Here is a 7500-nt window from a genome sequence, read left to right on the forward strand (position 1 = left end):
TCGTATAACTGAGGTGTCGTGTATCATTGGTCTGCACTCCGAAACAAGACTAGATTGCTGTGGCATGTTTCTATCACACGATCTCTCCATACGTCAGACATTCTGAACACCCTCAGACCCTCCCGCACCTGCAGTCAAAACAGCCCATCAAACTAGATTTGATGAGCGGAGAACTCAAGCTGGAGTGACAGCTGGAGCGGAGGGTGGAGGAGAGCTGGGATACAGCGCTGGGTTTGTGCCTCTGATCCACACTGTACATCGGCTATTAAAACAACAGAAATTATGTTACTCAATCATTTTTTGTCCCAAGCTGCTGTGCATAGAACTAAATGTACATTTAGTTTGGGGTCTGAATTAAAATACTTTAATTCAGCAAGGATGCATTAAATAGTTTAATAGTGACAGTAGAGACATTTATAATGTTACAAAAGATTCTATTTCAATTAAATGCTGTTCTTTTTATCTCTATATACTCTATAATCCTGAATAAAAATGTACGATTTCCAACATTGATAATAATCAAAAATGTATCTTGAGCGTCACATCATCATATCAGAATCATGTGATCATGTGACAGAGTAATGATGCTGAAAATTCAGCTTTGATCACGGGAATAAATTGCGTTTTAAAAATAATGGAAATCTGTGTTTTTGTTTCACCCCAAGGTCAACAGATCCCATTTTAATATCCACAAGTTCAATGTACAAATTCACGAGTGGAAGCCTTTTCGTTTATGAATAACAAGCCCACACTTTCTCTTGGCGTATAAACGATCCCTCACAACTTAGCGACGGCTTGTGTTATTTCCTCCGTGAGATGTTTTTGTTTAGTTTGTATAAGGCAGAGCCTTTTGCCCTGCGTCCTCGAGTCCTATCGGCTTTCACATCGGCCAGCTCTTTCAGCACCTTGCACGCATACTCAATTTAAAGTGACTTGAACAAGCCGCTCTGCACCTCACTGAAGCTCTGCTCAATGATTTTATTCTGGAACATTTCAGACCTGGACACTCTACACTCCATCATGAGCACTAAATGCATTCCAAATGTGTGCCTCATGGATTGTGCTTTTCTCTTTTCAGATGTATTACTCAAATGGTAAATCATATAGTTGAAAAGAGAAAAGCACAATCCAAGTGTTAATCAAATCGCTTAATGCATTGCAATTTCCTATTGATATGCATAAAATACACAAATATGCATCATATATGAATATGTATATATATTAAAGGTGTCATGAAATTTTTTATACTGTTGTCTGAGGTCAACTTATGACGTTCGTGGGGTTTTTACATTCAAAAACATCATAATGAATAAGTAATAGGCTATTTTCTGCCCGGGTTTTGAGGCACTGAAGACTTGGAAGTAAACGCCCACGGCTAGGATTGGATAAAATTTGCATATTTAATGAGCTCCCTCAGTACATGTGGGAATTGTTTTGAAAGCGTGTGGGGAATCGCCCACAGGGCTCGCAAAATGTCTTTATCAAACAAACAATGATTTATCTCTTATCCACCCGCGATTGATTGGAATGTTATTTTTTTATTACTTGGCCGGCCCGATCAGTGAATATAACCACGAACCGTACACACACACACACACACACACGGAATGTTATTTCACTATTTAAGATTTTGGTTGCCCGTCTGAAAAACACATAGCCCTGGGACGTCGGGCTTTGCGAGTTACAAGTCCGAGTCTAATTACAGTCCTTCCAGAAAAATGCTGCTTTTTTTGTGATTGTTGCGGTCAAAAATCCTTGATTATGCGGCACGTTTTCTTAAAAAATGCGATGGAAAATGCTGGATATTTATGCAATTTTATGCGATAAAATTGCGGGAACTTGCAAAAACTGCGGTTTGATGAAAAAGAGAAAAAAAGCAAAACATCACAGAAAAAGTGCTGGGAATATTTAAGTTCTCATCTTGTTTTATTGAAGACCTTAATAAACACATGGCTCAAATTTACAAAACATTGAGTCAAACAAGTTCTGTAGCTTTACAAAAAGGAATATGCTACAACTTCTGAAAAAATGAATAAATAACTTCCTGTTTTACAGAGGTAGCTATACAAAACAACATTTGAGTGCTTCCAATGCACAAAAGTGCAATCTCTTAAAGGGTTAGTTCACCCAAAAATGAAAATTCGGTCATTAATGACTTCCCCTCATGTCGTTGGACACCTGTAAGACCTCCGTTCATCTTCAGAACACAAATGAAGATATTTTAGTTGAAATCTGATGGCTCAGAAAGGCCTCCATTGGCTCAATACACTCTCAAGACCCATAAAAGGTACTAAAGACGTTGTTACAAAGTCCATCTCACTACAGTGGTTCTACAATAACTTTATGAAGTGACGAGAATATTTTTTGTACGCAAAAAAACCCTAAATAACGACTTATATAGTGATGACCGATTAAAAAAAAACAGCATCATGAAGCTTCGAAGCGTTATGAATCAGTGAGTCGATTCATGATTCGGATCGCGTGTCAAACTGCTGAAATACTTTGGTGATCCAAACCTCTGAATCGACTCACTGATTTATAACGCTTTGAAGCTTGGTGATGCTGTTTTTTTAAATCGGTCAACACAACGGGAAACTGCTTTGCGCGGTCTTTTGCTGTTATTTTTGTTGGCAAATGGGAATTTGCACGCTTCATCATGGCTTCACCGATATCTATGGTTTCACCACGGGGTTTGCAGCTTTTCAATGACGTTTGCGTCGGGTAATTACATCACTTCAAAACTTTCCAATGGCAATAGGGGGACATGGCCGCTCTTGAAGTAAACAAACATTTTTAAACTTTCTGCTAATATATATGACTTTTTTGCAACAGAATGCGGGGATTATGAAATCATGCTAGCATATTAAATATTTTGCACGCGGAAATAGGCAATTTACGCGGCGAAAGACGTTTTCAGCTCTGAAACTTACAGGATATTTGTATATCTCAATGAACTTTTATATATCAAAGTATCAAAGGAAAGTTGATTTCTCAATTCTTCACCCCTTTAATAGTGTTCAGTTGTAATTTATAAAATGCATTATTTTCTTTTAAAAGGGACCCATTATGCCCCTTGTTACAAAATGTAATATACACTCACCCAAAGGATTATTAGGAACACCTGTTCAATTTCTCATTAATGCAATTATCTAATCAACCAATCACATGGCAGTTGCTTCAATGCATTTAGGGGTGTGGTCCTGGTCAAGACAATCTCCTGAACTCCACACTGAATGTCAGAATGGGAAAGAAAGGTGATTTAAGCAATTTTGAGCGTGGCATGGTTGTTGGTGCCAGACGGGCCGGTCTGAGTATTTTACAATCTGCTCAGTTACAAGGGATTTTCACGCACAACCATTTCTAGGGTTTACAAAGAATGGTGTGAAAAGGGAAAAACATCCAGTATGCGGCAGTCCTGTGGGCGAAAATGCCTTGTTGATGCTAGAGGTCAGAGGAGAATGGGCCGACTGATTCAAGCTGATAGAAGAGTCACTTTGACTGAAATAACCACTCGTTACAACCGAGGTCTGCAGCAAAGCATTTGTGAAGCCACAACACACACAACCTTGAGGCGGATGGGCTACAACAGCAGAAGACCCCACCGAGTACCACTCATATCCACTACAAATAGGAAAAAGAGGCTACAATTTTCACAAGCTCACCAAAATTGGACAGTTGAAGACTGGAAAAATGTTGCCTGGTCTGATGAGTCTCGATTTCTGTTGAGACATTCAGATGGTAGAGTCAGAATTTGGCGTAAACAGAATGAGAACATGGATCCATCATGCCTTGTTACCACTGTGCAGGCTGCTGGTGGTGGTGTAATGGTGTGGGGGATGTTTTCTTGGCACACTTTAGGCCCCTTAGTGCCAATTGGGCATCGTTTAAATGCCACGGCCTACCTGAGCATTGTTTCTGACCATGGCCATCCCTTTAAGACCACCATGTACCCATCATCTGATGGCTACTTCCAGCAGGATAATGCACCGTCACAAAGCTCCAATCATTTCAAATTGGTTTCTTGAACATGACAATGAGTTCACTGTACTAAAATGACTAAAAGCTTCATGCCCTGGATGTGCATCCCACAAATCTCCATCAACTGCAAGATGCTATCGTATCAATATGGGCCAACATTTCTAAAGAATGCTTTCAGCACCTTGTTGAATCAATGCCACGTAGAATTAAGGCAGTTCTGAAGGCGAAAGGGGGTCAAACACAATATTAGTATGTGTTCCTAATAATCCTTTAGGTGAGTGTAAGTCTCATGTGTCTGTGAAGTTTCAGCTCAAAATACCCCACAGATCATGTATTAAATCAGGTTGCAAATGCACATTTTTGAGCGGAAGGTAAAGCATGCTGTTTGTGTGCATGTATCTTTAAATGCAAATGAGCTGCTCCCCGCCCCCTTTCCAGAAGAGGGCGGAGCCTGTATAGCTTGTGCCTCGGATACTCTGCCAAAAACTAAAACATCTGTTTGGTTTTGTGACATTGTAGTCCTTCATAATCATGAAAGTTTATTATCTGCATGTTTTTAAAGCTGTATCAGTCTAAAATTCTAATTTAGGGTTTTCTGAGCACACACACACACCCGAAGCTCGTGCACAGAAAGCTGGATGTCAGACGGCACATCTCGTGAGTATTAAACAAAGTTCTCTTTCACGTCTTATTGCGCTTAAACTGTCAAACACACGCACCGTTACATAAACACATGCAGTCAGTTATGTCAAAAACACACAAAGAAATCGTATGTGAATATTAGATCTGTGTATTAAAGTGACAGCAGTGTAATATACAGTACCTACTGCTATATCTGCTGTTAATATGAATCAAACAACAAAAGAACAACAGAAAATCACTCACTGCTCTTGACCGAAAAAATTTAGTAGGTTTAATAAGAATACTAATAAGAGGATTGTGTAAAGCACACTGAGGGGTGGGGTCTATGTTAATAGGGTGGAGTCTATCAGCAGTCGTGGGCGGGGCTTACGCATTTGTGATGTTGTATTGCTAGCAACTGCAAACGGCTTGTTCTGAGACACTGCTTATGATTTATGGAGATTTACTGCCGAAATATATTTACATTCAAACGCCACGTGAAAGTACATTTTACACAAAAGATGATTGGATGGTTGTGGTTTGCCTCGCCCTCGCGCTGTTACACTGAAACTGCTTGTTCAAATTGCTTAATTAAAAGGAGCTAAAGCAACATAATTGCTATACATTTTGTCCTAACTTAATTTGATTGGTTCAATCCACTTAAATATAAGTCAAATTGAAGTTTACTTAATCCGTTTGTGTTGAGATTACGTGAATGATTTGTGTTGCATTAACTGAAACTGGGAGGTGCTTGTTAGTTCCCAGCGTTATTTTAGTGTATTTTATGCATTCTTGAGCAAGATGAGAAAGAGAGAGACTTGAATGTGTTTAATCGTGTTTAATATTCAATTATGTTTGAATTATTATTACAATTTAAATTACAGTGGGTTACCATTGTGGAGAAGAGTGGAGCATTTGCTTATTCTGTGGATTGATACAGCTAATGCCATGACAGCTGTGCCGAAAGAGCTTTAATGCTTAGCATTTAAGATGTTAATGTGTGCTATTACTATCTAAAAGTTTGTCAACTAGCTAGTGCAGTATTGTAACTCGGTTAACATTAAAGTATATGAAATTGACAAATTAATATATGACATTGAATGCCTGAATCATGGCAGGGAGCCTTATAAAATTGTAATGGTTTTGGGTTTTGTTCATGTCATGTTTCCTGATTTTGTCATGTGATTCCCTTGTGTTATGTTCTCATTGGTTGTTTTTGACATGTGTTCTCAGTTCAGTTCTGTCATTGGTTCATTGTCTTGATTGTTAACAGGTGTGTCTTGTTTAGTCATTAGTCTCTGTGTATTTAAGCCCTCATGTTTGCCATGTATCCTTGTCGAGTATTGTTACCTGTAACCATTGTTGGTGAGTTTTCTGTCAAGTCAAGTCTGTTTCAAGTCCTAGTCTTTGTTTTGTTCACTTTTAGTTTTCTCAATAAAACTGCGCTTGGGTTCATCAAACTTGCCTCCAGTAGATCTACGTTAAAAAAAATTAACTTTGAGACTACTGAACTGGGTCACTTAAAATGTACTCATTCCATGTTTAACTTAAGGGATTCATGTGGGACTGATGTACACAATTAAATCATGTAAAACCAACACACTTTTTTCCCTAGTGTAAACGCATCATCAGAGAAGTGGGAAGGGAAGTTATTTTGATTAAAAATTATAATGCATATACAATAATAATAAATAAAAAAGATAGTGATGTGCATGGATAAATAATTTTTAATAAATACTGCAATATTCCATAAAAATGTAAGAATTGTCCAGTTTGATTTAATGGTGACTTTAAAAACTGATGGAAACTTTTTTTTGTTAAAGTCAAAACTGCATTTTGAATGATTAATAACAATAAAAACAGAAAGAAAATCATGTAAACACATAATAGAATATTATTTTTGTACAATGTTTTTAGTGAGAACTGTTAATGTCTACTATTATTAATGTTTTAAATGAGTTTTGATCTGTTCAAACAACTTCTAATCTACAGTCTAAAGAAATGAGAAATAAAACACTAAAAACGAATAGTCATTTTAAAAGTGAACATTATAAAATATGACAAAAATGATATATGCTACGTGGCCCCTGATGCATAACGAGTTGAGTTTGAGTTCAGTCACACTTTCCCCCTTGCCATACTGTATGATGAATAATTAAGAGGAAACTGAAGTGAATGTAGAAGGTTAGAAAGACAGAAATATTACAGGATCTCTCCTCACACTTACTTTTCCCATTTTCTCGAGGTTGTCCAAACTCCTTAGCCGGCCTCTCCAGAAAACGCTATGCCCACTGTCAAATTGCAGCGAAATATGACTGATTACCTTCATTTCGTCCATTTCGGGATTTGGCATGCACCTCTAAATTGTGTATTCTTTCCATGGCGCCAAACTAACCACCCTACCTTTAATTAATTTCCTTTTATTTATACTGCTGAGACTCGCAGCCCTCTTGCACACAAAGTGCCCCTATAGTCAAGAGACTGAGATTTGTATTTAATCATAATGCAATGTCGCCTCATTTCAACCGTTTAGTTTTGTCACAGAGTCCCTGGTAAACAGAGTATGTGAACTTATTCTGTCCACATCTGATTTAAAGGCTGAAATTACTCTCATCAAAGGCTATTGGAGGGTAATGTTGGTGAAAGAACATAGATTAATAAGTAGAAACTCTGCATTTTGGTCATTTTTTGCATGAGCGGCTTGTCGCAATCAGATGAGTGTTGAAAAAGAAAGGCTTGGATAAAAAGGTCACATTTCTGCTTAAATGAAGCATGTTGAAGTGGTTCTGGTGGCTTTGCAGGCTCTGTAAACTCTCAAAACAGCAGATATCAAATTGGCGATGACAAATATTAATCTTTCCATCTTGTGCGTATTATTGTGCGTCAAACAATCACACACTT

The sequence above is a fragment of the Gobio gobio genome (assembly GCF_949357685.1).
Source record: "Gobio gobio genome assembly, chromosome: 20".
NCBI lineage: Eukaryota > Metazoa > Chordata > Actinopteri > Cypriniformes > Gobionidae > Gobio > Gobio gobio.